Genomic DNA, 14260 nt, shown 5'->3' with positions numbered 1-14260 from the left:
CCATCTGCCCGCGCCGCCCAACTGCACCCAGCGGACGGCGAGCGCATGCGCCGCCCGGTTTGCTGCGACGGGCGGACACAAGGCCATTAGATGGCGGCGGCGGCAGCTCTCATCAATATACCTGGACCTAATGGCCGCCGCGCCACAGATCCCCATAGGTGGCGGTTTGTTGACACGACGAGGAGGAAAAGACTCCCGACTGAATCTGCTTCCACAACATTTCAGCGCGAAGCGTCCCCGACCGCGCATAACCGTACATCAAAGTGGCAATTTGTAGAAATCTGTGCAAACATGATGGTGTTTAATATTTGAAAAGGTCAAAACAGTGCAGAGGAAAAATAGAGTGAAACTATAAAATGTCTGGTAGGATTATTATATTACTGTAAAAATACTAAATAAAATTTATTTTTAACACTAAATAATTAACAAAATAGGGTAAAAATCCACAATTAAATTTAAAAATATATATATTTCTAAATAACTGGACAATATCTTGTACAAATAGAATTAAATTACATATTTAAAATTAAAAATAATTTATTTTAATAACTAAACTTAAACTATATTTTCAGGAATAAATAAAATAAGCAAATTAAAGAATATTAATATGTTCATAACCAAATTAAATGAAAATATTTGGAAATTAAATATATATTCATAACTCACAAATTTTTAAAATAAATATTCAAAACAAAAATATGCAAAAATATATAATAGTAAATAAGAAACTTTATATATTCATAACTAAATTAAAACCCACTTTTATGTGATTTCTGTAAAAATAAAACTTGTAAATATTTATCAGAAGCCTCTAAAGTTGCAGTTTTAGGTGGATTTTCTTCTGTAGGATTGAAATAAAGTGTTCCACTGAAATGATTCCTCTCCAGGTAAAGAGCCTCTATTTACTCGGCGGCCATAACAGTAATGCGTTAATGTGCAGCGTAAACGCAGCACTACAGGCCTGAGTGCTCCATCAATACGTCCCACTGATGTGGGACAGAAGGAGGATTATCACGAGCGCCAGATGCTAAACCTCTGAAGCTGCAACCGACTGAACGCCGAGGCTCTGCTCAGGAAAACGTCGCCTTTTAAAGGAGACACGACGTTTTCCACTTCAACAGCACAACTAGAAATAAAACTCTGGGGAAAAAACTAAAAGAAAACAGTTTGGAAACGAAACACTGGAAACTAAAGATATGGTTTTATTTTGCTCGTTAAATGTGACTGCAGTCAGACTTCTGTGTGAGCAAACAAAACAAAAACAAAATGTGACGTCAAACGATAAACGTCGGATTAAAGGCGACGTGATCGTCCGGACGGCAGACGCTTTGGAAACAATCGGATACAAAAAGGTTTGAACTAGGCCATGCGGACTGCCAGGAGAAAAACAGATATTCAGTCCTTCTTTCCTTCCTTCCCTCTCTTAGTTTTGCTTCCTTCCTTCTCTAACCTTTCCTACTTGCCTCCTTCCTTCCCTCTTTATTTCCTTTCTTCTCTCCATATGAGAAGTTTGATGTAAAAATGTCAAATTAACCAAACACCACCAGATTATAATCCTGTACTGTCTCTTTAAGAGCGGCGCTGAAGCGGCTAATGATGGATTAGCTTCCTTCTCACCTGTGACTGCGGCAGATTACCTCCTACAACTCGACCCCCAGCAGGAGCGTCATCTACCTGGAGACCAATGGACCCACAACAACGAGGAAGCTAACTGCATTAGCTAACACGCCGTGATGGATGCTGCAGCTCTCAGCGGGGGTCAAAAGTCGCAGAGCCCCCCTCTGCCTCACCGCCATGAAGACGGATGAGTTTGGGCGTTCTGCCCGGACGCCGCTTGCTTTCTTCCCTCCCAGAGCAATCTGGAAGCTGATTGGCTCTCGGAGGGGCGCGGGTTTGATAGAACGTGATTAACGTCGGCCGGAGGAACACAATCCGGCGGCGGCGGCGGAGGAATTACCGTCCGGGCTCAGGAGGAGCGCCGCTAATTCAGCTCAGAAGTGACTATTAACCTAATGACGCTGGATGTTTTTCACACATTATGTTTGTATGTATCACTAACTGCTTGATGGGAGGATTTTCCCCACCGGCTGTAAAATTAGCCAAAGGTTAGCATTGATCTCATTCAGGTCAGGTTATCCAACAATCCCAGATATTAATGAGCAACATTTTCCGGGTGGTAACGGCGCTTTTAGGATCTTTGAAATGCAGCTTAAAGATTAAATTCATTGGTGGAATAAACGAAAACAGATGTTTGGGGTTTTTTCCGATGCCACATACTCCAATTACTAACACCTTCATGTGACCATATGTTTCCATAAAACCTGTTAAATGCTTTCTGTTCCTGCTTCATATCACACTTACAGTCTCACACTCCACTGGAACCAGAGTTAAACCTTTTACTTTAACACAAACCCAACCAAAATTCACCAATATTAGCATGTTAATGTCTATTAACAGAAAGTTGAAATCTTTCAACTTTCAATGTTTCTGAATAAATGAGACAAAAACGATCACTAGCCGATGTTTATGTTGTTATTAATTTGGCATCTGTATCAAATAATATGTAATATAGCCGCTAAATGTTTTTATTTACATCACTTCCTGTCCCCAAGTTAATAGATCCTCTGTGACCAGCTAGCAGCTATTTATAGGCAAGCTAAAACCTACTCAAAGACATGATACTGTAGCTACTAAGCACAGTATTATGCTAACAGCTACTCCGAGACTAGCTAATTCTTTACAGGAAATTTGCTAATAAAAGATCAGCTAAAGGCTACTCAGTGACAAGCTAACAGCTAATAGAAAACCAGCCAAAAGCTACTCAATGACAAGTTAACCAGCAGCTAAAAGTATACGAGCTAAAGGCTACTCAGTGACAAGCTAACAGCTAAAGGCTAAGAGCTGCTAAGACACAGGATTAAGGCTATGCAGAGGTGTCCTAACAGAAACATGCTAACAGCTACTCAGCGACAACACGACAGCTACTCCAAGGTGTCCTAACAAGTATTCAGAAACATGCTACCACTTAGTCAAAGACAAGCTTAAATGGAAGTTACTGAGAATCATGCTAACAGCTTCACAGGGGCAAGCTAACAATTACTCAGAGACTAATATTTAATTACGGGACTAGATAAATGCTACTCACAGATGAGCTAAAGGCAAGCTAAAGGCTGCTATGAGAGAAGTTAACAACTATAAGGACACCACCTAACTTGGAGTCAAGCTATTTAGTCGTGTCCTAACAGGTATTCAAAACATGTTAAAAGGTACAAGAAAACAAGCTAACAGCTACACTGAAACATATCAGGTACTTGGAGGCACGTTAGCTACTCAGAAGCATGCTAACTGTTAAGATAACAACATATGTTAACAGTCAAGCTACAGCACTTAGAATAAATTTAGCCTCACACAGAACCGAATAACTGCTAAAGTGAATCAAGCTAAAAAAAAAAAGTAGTGTGTAACTGCTTCATTTTTCATTCATGTATTTTGAAAAAGGAGAAATTCACAGATTGTTGTTTGGCTGCTTTAGTTCACGCAATCAGCTACAGAAACATGGGTTTTATATGGTTAATGAAATGCTGAAGCCTTAAAAAATCTTTAGTGGGTTTTGTAGAAAGTATATGGAGCAGACAACTACAAAAAAGATAGTGACTACTCATGCAAACTCCAGAAAATCCCACTTTGATAAAACCTAATCCTTTTATATTGAATGTGACAGTGAATAATCATCAAACGTTTAGGCAGCTTATCTGAGTATGTTGACCAAAAAGTGAGCCCTTAATCTGGCGGTAATCAAACCCAACAGTCACCTACAGCAAGGTGTGGCCCCCCGCTGGGATCTGGTCTAGTGAAATCTCTGATCAGCAGAGAAACATTAATATTAATCATCCTAATGGAGTGCGGCGCAGTGATCAGAATGCAGGAAAAGGTGATGCTCGTCACCGTGGGCGCCGGCGCGGCGCCGGCACATCAAGGTAACGTTTAGCGGTAACCTGCGGCGGTCTTTTTGAAGTAGGTGAGGGAACTCAGGTTTTTGTTATCGTTAATTAGCTTCTTTGTTCTGAGTCTAGACGAAACGGCCTCCCTATCTCTCTCGCTCACCTTCTTACTCATTTATAAGTTAAACAATCCTCCTCTTCCTCTTTCCATTTTGGCGTTTCCTCTCTTAGATGTTCTCGTTCTCACTTTTTTTATCCATGTCACAAAGCACCAAAATCAAGAAAGTAAAAACTAACGAATGCTACCTTTCAAGCTATATATACACTTCAAAACAAATGTATTATTTACACACAAAAAGAGGGGAAGAGGCGCTTCATCATGGGCTCAGCTTAGATTTGGAACAAATAAAAAACAAGTAAATTGTTTTCTGTAAGGAGTAACTCTAAAGAAAATCCACAAAATATTACATCTTACTTTTAAAACACTTAAACAACCTCAACAATAAGGACTTCTCTATGGATGTAGAGAATGTAGCTCTATGGAGCTACATTAGGCCCTTAAAAATGCCACGTGCACAAGATCTTGTCCCATAGCTACCACTGGATTTAGATGTCAAGTTGTCAATATAAAAAATAAAATCTTGTACGCGTGACAAGAGAAGTATTTTGCTTCTGTCAACATTACAACAACTACATAAAAAGGTCAGGAAAAAGTTTTAACAGAAAAAAAATAGCGAGGGACAGCGAAGGATCAGTTATGCTAGCTTGACTATGACAACCTTAACATGTAGCTATGCCGCAGAATGTGGCAGGTTTCAGTTCAGCTTAAAAACAAAATTAAAAGCCGACCTACACACCAAGTCATCAGCAGATCTGTCAGAGATCCAGCTAATTAGGTGATTAGCTAGTTAGCTAATCAACCACCTCCGTGTTCAAACGATCACTTATTAAAAATAGCAAAATAAACATCAAGTCTGAAAACATGAAACTGTAACAGGTTCTGTCTGTGTGGCAAATGCTTCTATGTTGCTTTTGGTGTTGAATCCTGATACACGAATGGAGCCATTGTCAGTCGGTTGCTACGACAACAAGTCTGTGTGTACGTGTGTGTAGCGTAGCCATGTCTATATTACATTTACAAGCTTCAGTAGCTACTATAGAACAGGGACATTTTTTATTCAATTACTCAATTAGTAGAATAATCGATCGATTACTCAGATAATCGTTAACAGAACTAATATAAAAGTATTTTTGAGATTTTTTCCTTTTGCTCCACAGTTTTTGTCCAAAAAAATAGGTCAACTTTAATATAAATGTATTCTTGAGCGAGTTTTGTAGTTTTTGCAGGACGTCTCCTTTTTTCACTCTCCATTTTTTCTTATCTTTCCAGGTAACAATTTTCAGAAAAATTGGTCACTTTCAATAAAAATGTAATATTTTTGAGATAGTTTTATAGTTTTTACAGGATGTAACTTTTTTCTTCGCTCTACATTTCTAAAAATATTTTTCCAGGAAACAATTTGGTGCCATAAATGTTAAATTTTTGAGCAAGTTTTGTAATTTTCCCAGAATTTATCTTGTTATTTCCACTCTTTCCATCTGTTTTGCATTTTTCCTGGTCATGATTTTTGTATTTCGTGCAAATAGTTCAATTTTAATATAAATATTGTAATTCTGAGATATTTTTTGTAGTTTTAGCAGGATTTAAATTTTTTTCCAGGTAACCATTTTCAAAAAAAGTTTAGTAATTTTCAGATTTTCTGTTTTTTTCTTCGCTCTCTCCATCTTCCTTTCCAGTGTTCCTCCAGGTCACGTCTGCGACCCGTTCCTCTTCAACCATCCTGACAGAAGATTATTGTCCGTTTCTTTTTGGTGAGCAATGATCCTCCATGTTTACAACGTGAGCGAACGTTCGCGCCTTATCTCGCCTTCGCCACACAGAGGATTACTTTACCAGCGAAGATGTAGCCGTGGATAAAGTTGTTCTGGGAAGCATGTTAACACCCATCTGATAGCGCCTGACAAATTCTCCCTCTCTTTTGTTATTTTCCTGTCTGAAATGTGCAACTCAGCCCGGTGTGGAGAAATGCTGGGAAAAATGGCTGAAGGAGAGAAAAGCCCTGCGCTCAGCAGCTTCCAGAGTCCGAGATGTGAGAAGTGACTGGTTGATTTATCACGGGGGAAATGGAGCCACAAAGTACAATTTTCTACCTTAGCCGCAAACAATAATTCATAATGATGTCGCCTCCTGATAGCAGCAGACCTCTGCGCTGGAAAACCCTGGTAATAAATGTCAGGACTGCGCAGGTAACTACTTTAAAAGCCATTAGAAGTCGTCATGATGGAAGATAGCAGCCGAGGCTTCATATACTGCGATAACGCAGAGATAAAAGAGCGGGAAAATGATCCGGGAGCTTTTATTGTGAGTAAACAGGTTATTCCAATTAAAGATGGCCTCGTCACCAAGTCCCACGAACTGACAGCGTCCTGCGCTGACCTTTCAACTGGAGAAAGTTGGAGCGGCGCTGCCATGCATCACCGTTTAATGGCGTGTCAGGGAGACTCTTCGTGTTGGTTTTTTTATCGCCGCATCGGCAGATTATGAGCGAGCTAATGAACTCAGCGGAGGGAAACCCCCTTCTTCTTCTCTGCTTTCCCTCCAACTTTTCAGGCTATGAAAGTTCAAAACAAGCCCCATATTGAGGAGGGAATCTAATACAGAAACTAATACTTGTAAGAGCAAATAAGCAGGCTTTTACGAACTCTCATCTTGGGGAATATTGGATCACGAAGCGCTTCGTGTCGTCTCATAAAAACCACGAATGATGCGACTTTAAAGTTCCCCCGGGACGCCGTTTACAGACTCCTTAAAGCTCGTAAAAACAACGAGTTTACCTCCACTTCCAGCGCCTAGACATGCAGGGAATCCTTTAGCAGGTACAGCAAACCTATTTCATACTCATAACCAAGTCTTCACCACGATTTTATTACAAATATTCATATTTACTTCAAGTTTTAAGCAATTATTCATAAAAGTACATATTTAAATGCATCTAGTGTGTTTTTCTAATGTTACTTTTAAAAAATAAAGGTAGATGTAGTATGTTAAAATCCATTTTTGCCCATTAAAAGGTGAAAAAATTTTAAAAAAGAAAAAAGAAGGTAATTTTTTGTGAAATAAAAGGTTTATTTATTGTTGCTCTGCAGAAAACCACAAACAAAATGTATCTCTTCATATAATCCTGCATTAAAATGACAAATTTCAATTTGATTAGGATTTATACAAAATATGAACAAAATGGTGGATATTTGTTAAGCAAATGGTTTTTAAGAATTTCTACGAATAAAAAGTTTGTAGTAATCAGATTCCTCTAAATTTGAGGTTTTAAACCAGGGGGTCGCGGCCCCATGAGGGGTCATGGAGGTACTGCAGGTGGGTCATGATGTTTTTTTAAAATTTAAATTAATGCCTTTAAATACACATCAGGAATAAAACATTTAAATTAACAGAGGTAAAATAATGTACATTTGTTTGAAATTCTTACATGTAGTGATCAAAAATACAAACATTGTTAATTATCATATGTTTGAAATAAAATGTGAAGTAAAGAAGCTGTATGTTATTTGTATTAATGTGCATTTTGTGTCGTATTAAATCTTATTTGGAATTAATTTGGGGGCAAAAACTAAATAAAATCCTGCATCCCCACAGCATGTAGCTGCCACTGTCGTGTAATGTCTCATAGATAACTGCAGTTTAATGCATTTTTTAAACATAACTGTAATAAAAATATGTAAAAACTGAAGCATTTGAGTCCAAGTGAGAAAGAACATTTTCTGATTTCAGGCCCACAGAATGAACAGAGTTCATATTTTCCACGGTTTGGTGTCTGTGGGCGTGGGGCTCTTGCAGCGCGTGTCCCAGTTTTGATGCTCCACAAGCGAACATGGCTCTGAGCGGGGCAGACATGGACAGAGAGGTGTATGGGTAATGCAGCATGAGGCTGTCACATGTCCGGGGCGTAGCCTGCAGCGGCGAGGACGAGGTGGAGGGAAGAACCGGGAGAAGAGCTCCGAGGTGCCGCCGTCCCCGATGTCCCCGTCTCCCCGGGGACGACTGGGTGCTACCGGCTACAAGGGCTCCGGGGCCCCTGCAGGGACTTCTGCTGCCCCCGAACCTGAAGCCATGTGGCGCGGTTGGCAGGCCTGTCCCCTCTGCAGAGGGCCGGGGGTCGCCCAGAGAGGGAGGGGAGGTGGAACTGACTCCCAAGGTGACTTCTGGTCGTCCAGCAGAGTCAGATTTGATTTAAAAACACAATTCTGCTTATTTAGAGTCACTGTCGTTAAATTATTAGCTTAATCTCAAGTTGATGGTTTATTTTAAACAGACAAAAGTGCAGATTTTAGAGTGGCCTAGTCAAAGTTTGGAATAAATACAATAGAGATGCTTTGGTGTGACCTTAAATAATTCATTTATGATGCAAAAACTCTTCAAAGTGTGGGAATAAAAGCAAATCTGCAAGGAAGAGTGGACAAAAGTTCATCCATGATTGTGCAAAATCTATTTACATTTATCAATTAGGGGTGAATTTTTTTTCACACAGGATTAAATTAGTTTGGATAATCTTTTTAAATTAATAACAATTTAAAAACTTATTTTTTTTTACTATTTTTACCTTGAAAACATTTGAGTGCATCAAGAAAAAGACGTCAACAAGGGTGGAAAACTTTTTCACATATAACTAGATGGTTTGGGTAGATTTTATTCTTATTTTTAAAAGTATTTAGAAATATTTTAAAGTGTCCAAAAAGGCCGTCATAATTGGTGTGAATACTTTTTCACATTGAACCAAATTAATTTGGATAAATTATTATTTTTTGTTAATAATTTTAAAAACTTCTATTTTTACTCAGGTTGTTTTAGAACATTTTGTTACATTAAACAAACAATAACTAAAAAAAATACTTTTTCACAACAATGTACTGCGATTGAGTCATGGAGGAAGCTAAAGCTAACTCCAGGACGCCCCCATTTGGTGTGGCGCCCTGGGTGCAGCTGATTCTTTTCATTTTACGTTTTTGGCATCAAAATCTTCCCCTAAATATAGGAATAACTTCCAGTCTGTTTGAGGGCTCCCAGCTTCAAATCACTGCAAACCAAATCAAAAAGAAGGAGAAGAGAGTCCCGGTTGCGGCGGATCCTGCAGAAACATCACAGTTTTAATTAAAGAGGCAGGCGCGCGCCGAGGAGAGCGATGGACGGGTTCGAGAAGCTTCATTTAGATCTAATTTGTTTGAATGGCAGGTCATTTTCACAGTAACTTGAAGGGTTTCATTACAACATGTCATACATACATCTGGGTGACGGAGAAGAGCTGCGCTCTTCAAACCAAGAAGTGATTATGTCCTCCAGAGCAAAGCTATTTTAATCCCCAGCTTCCTAGTAACAGCTTTACTGTAACCAGAGAAGGTGTTCAAACATTACACTAACAAATGAAGAGTTTATACTTTTTAAAAAATACGTCAACACAACGCCAAGACGGAAAGACAACAGAATGACAGAAGAAGCTCCTATTACTGGAATCACTAGCTAAAACGTTAGCTATGCTAACCCAGAAAAACTAATCATAAGAGTTAGTTATGCTAATGCTAAAGCGCTAAATTCAACCATTATTAACAGTCGACAAGCAAAACTTTAACACAGATGTCAAACTCCATTCAACAAGTAAATTATCGATTTAGAATTTATACTGAAATTTTTATTTAGAGGAAGGTAAATGTTTTCAAAGTTAGCAAAAATGCTAAAGTGCTAAACCAAAAAGTAGCTAACATCAGCATTAGCGGATTGGAGGAAGTTTGTACACCGCTGGTTATTATCAAAGTATTTTATATTATAAGTAGAAATATGCTTTTATACAACATAGATGAGGTTTTAAATATGCTAAGCTAATGCCAAGCTGGAAAGATAACGGAATGACAGAAGCTGCTTTTACTGGTGGGAATCACTTGCTAAAATGTTAGCTGCGCTAACCCATACAAACATAAACATTAGTTCTGCTAATTCTAATGCACTATATTAGCATTGTATTCAGCAACAGCTAGTGCTAAAGCTCTAAATTCAACTATGTTCAGGTTCTTAAAACCACTGGTTGCTACCTCATTTGTTTGTTTGTCATTTACTCTACGAAGTTTCGTGAATAGAAAATAAGTCTTCATCTATTTCAAAATAAGAGCATAAATGTGTAACTACTAAAATTATTTTAACTACAACCAAAACGTCAACTCAGCACTACTGACCAGCGATTTCCAAAGTGAGAATTGTAGATCAGGAAGACTGTAGATGTTAGCTTCTGCTAATACCCCAAATTCCCATAAATGTTCATACTGTATTTTTGCATCACATTGTTTGACAAAGTATTCATTTGAAAAATTCATACAAAAATCCAGCTTTGGACCTAAAATACCAACACGCTATGCTACTCGCTAGCTATTTCCAAATAGCGTTGATCAGGAAGACTGTAGATGTTAGCTTCTGCTAATCCTTAAACTGTTTGTCAAACATTCAAAAAAAATTCTATTGTATCACATATTTCGACAAAATATTCATCTGAAATATTCATGCAAAAATGTAGCTTTGGACCTAAAACACCAACACGCTATGCTACTTCATAAGCTAATGACTGGCTGTTATCAAAGCAAAAAGCACAGATCAGGAAGACTGTAAACATTAGCTTCTGTGGTATTGCTAATCCTCCAAATGGTTAAAACTGGGAGTCTAGTGTGGATTGCTAAGTAACTGAATTAATAATGAACTCTTTTTTTCCACAACAATCTTAAGGTCTGACTTTAGAGTTATTGTATTGGATAATGAAATGTAGCTTTTCTGAACAGTAAAGTTTCTACCTGAGGGATTCAGTGGACCAGAAAGCATCACGATCTATTTTAAAAGTGGGCCATCAATCATTCTGCAAGAGAAGGTGTCACTTCCCATGAAGGGAGTCAACTCCTCAGATGGATCAGCGAGGTAACGTCCTCCTTCTTGGACCGGCTTTTCCCTGCGGCTTGCCAGCAGTGCGGTTTTGCTAGCAGCATGGTAGCATGTATGCGCTGCCAGAAACAAAGAGGAGCTAATAAGATTGTGGAGAGAGAGAAAAAGAGAGTGGGAGAGAGAGAAACGGAGGCGGGCGGCCGACTACAATCCTGTTGGCTCCGCTTTCATCAGCTAGGTGGCACCGCGCGCTAATCCCCGGCGCGGCACCCAGCCGGGTGTCGCCGGGGCCACCCTGGCAGATCCGGCGGCCCATGTGGCCGTCCCAGAATCCCCGGGGAGGTTCGCAATCCCGCCATGTTGCGCTTACCTTCTGTGCAGGTGGCCTCTCCGGCCCCTCGCTGGCGTCCGGCGGAGCCGGAGCCGGAGCGGAAACTTCTGCATGTTTTGGCCCGAGGAACCCGGCAAACTGTCGGTACTTTCAGACCCACAGACAAAGCAGCTTGTTGTTGGTAAACTGAGCGTCACCAGCTTTCTGCAGCATGCTTTCACGCTGTTGGCATGGAAACGGCTAGAGCCTCAATTATTATAGATATTGTTTAATACAAAATATTAGCTTTGTGCGACAACAACCTGCTGAGCAAAGAGGTTTTCGCCGATTTACCAAGTTTCTCCAAAAACAGATTCAACAGCTGATAAAGTTTATAAACCTCGGAAACTTTTTAAACTTTACAAAAAAAACTTTTAGAGCAACTTATCAGGATTAGCCGGTAGAGAGGGAAGCTTTAGACTGATATAGTATTATAATGAAGTATCCCATTAGTATTTTGCTGCCATTGTCATGAAAAGAAAAGTATGCCCACAGCATGATGCTGCCAGGAGAACGGAAACTATCCCCACAGAAAGATGCTGCCATAATAATAAAGCAGATCGACTCCACATCATGATGTTTTTTTTAAATATTGTTGAAATTGTTGAAAACATGAATCCTCTCCTCCTCACTTTTGATTTTGTTTTTTTTTGTGTGGCATTAAATCCCGATTAAACTAATCAGACTTTGCGTTTGTCACATGTGAAATAAATAAAGTCCCAGTCGAGATGAATTCAGATTTTATTCTGCATGTTGTGAATCTGCGTCTCCGGTTGAATCCAAACTTTAGCCGCAGTGTTTCAGGCCCGACGCCTGGCAGCAGGCCAGCGCTCAAAGCGGCGCAGAGTGACCCGTTTTGTCGCCGCGCGCTGCTGGGAGCGACCCGTTTCTGGACGGGCTGCCACTCCCACTGATGTGGTCCGGGTTCTTCTCCTTCTCGCTCTCCACCCCTCTGCTGAGCCACCTAATTATGAAAACCTTGACTCATTTACATGGCTGTGTTTGATCTAAATTACACTCCAAACCACACCAAATTAGGATCATCTGTGAATGTAAAACACTTTTTTTCCCGTCCTGATCTCTGCAGGGCACATGTTCAGATGACGAAGGGGGGAGTTACGGTTTTTAACGTCCTCTGGAGACTCAGGAGAGGGAGAGAGAGGGACCGGACTCGCCCACAATTATCCCAGGATCTGATCCGCCGCCATACGCCCAAATTAGAGCGAGCTGCTGACTGATTCGACGTACAGGCAGCACATTAATTACAATATGCCAATGGCTGGCCGGGCTAATTATGCATTCATGTTCTCATAATGTACATCAGTGTCTCTGCTGTTTGTTTAACTCCATTATCTTCTGCTCAAATATCTTAAAGCTGCATCACTGAAACACAAAAATATACATGAATATATTTACCAAACAAAAACAGATGGACGTTAATGCTAAGTAGTCACGCCTCGGGACATTTTGGCTTTAAATTACGATGCAAAAATGAATCAGGAAACGTAAAATAACTACTAAGATATTTGCTAAATACAGTGGATTGGAAATAGAGATGCATCGAATCACTTCTTTCACTTCTGATACAGATATCGGCGGTTTAGTAAACAACAGTGAACAGCTTTAGCATTAGCGCTAGCATGAGCATGTCTTTTTTTCTCAGAAACACGCTAACAGATGCAGAAGCATAACAATAAAAGAGGGGATCTGTTTTTATGCTATGTAACATTAGCATTAGCATGTTTCTTCTTGAGAACATGCTAACAGGCGTGGAAGCATAACAGCAGACAGGAGCATCTTCTGTGTTGTGTTGCATTAGCATTAGCGTAGTTCTTGCTTTACTGAAGTTGCATTAAAAAAATCAGGACTTAAAGCTCATTATATTGACCACTTGAAATAAAGTATTAACTTTATTACGGTATTTTTAAGTTATGCAAGACATTTTGCAAAAATACCCAACTAATAAATATACATTAAAGTGTTTTAGTCTTTATAATAAGTAATAATAGCTTAATAAATGTATATTAAAGCATATTTTTCTGTAATAAAGAATTATACATTTTAAATAAAAATATCCAGCTAATACATACATATTCAAGTGTATTACTCTTTATAAGTATTAATTACAAGCTAATAAATGTATATTAAAGCTTATTTTGCTGTAATAAACTATATTTGCAAGGATAAACAGGTGATATATATAAGAAGTTTTAGTATTTATAATAATCAATTACAGCTTAAATAATTGCACAATAAAGAATATTATTTTATAAAGTATGAATATATAATTTAGAGCAAAGTATGCAACTATTAAATAGTGTTATAGTCTTATGAATTCGTACTTAAAGGTTAATGAATGTATAATAAAATGTTATTTGTTAATAATAAAGTGTGTCATTGGTGATAGTTAAGGGGAAAAGCTAATAAATACATGTTCAAGTGTGTTAGTCTTTACTTTTTAGTTAGAGCTTAATAAACGCATAATAACACATAATTTTCTGTTATGAAGTACTAATATATAATTTAACGCAAAATACCCAACTAATAAATACATATGTGTTTGTCTTTCTATTTACCTGACATGGCTTAATATCTTTTCTATTATAAACAATTTTAATATCATTTAAAGCTAAATATCTAATGAATAAATACATTTTACAGGGTTTTTGGAGTTACGGGTTAATAAATGCATAATAAAGTGTTAATTTTTTGCAATAAAATATGTTAATTAGATTTACTTAGCAAGAAAATATAATTTTTAACTATAATCTTGTCAGTTTTTCTCATAATTTATCATGAAAACAATTGGGTCATAAAATATAAAAAGTTATTTTTCTGTCCTAACATTAAAGCCAATTAGAAATCCACGAAGCAGCTGGTTGTTCTCCTGCAGCTTCTTGGTCACAGGTGGTTTAATTCAGCCAACAAAGACGACTCCAGTCTCTCATCCAACTATCTATT

Source organism: Xiphophorus couchianus, chromosome 24 (genome assembly GCF_001444195.1).
Source record: "Xiphophorus couchianus chromosome 24, X_couchianus-1.0, whole genome shotgun sequence".
NCBI classification, from domain to species: domain Eukaryota; kingdom Metazoa; phylum Chordata; class Actinopteri; order Cyprinodontiformes; family Poeciliidae; genus Xiphophorus; species Xiphophorus couchianus.
The sequence above is the reverse complement of the archived record's forward strand: the minus strand, read 5'-3'. Positions refer to the sequence as shown.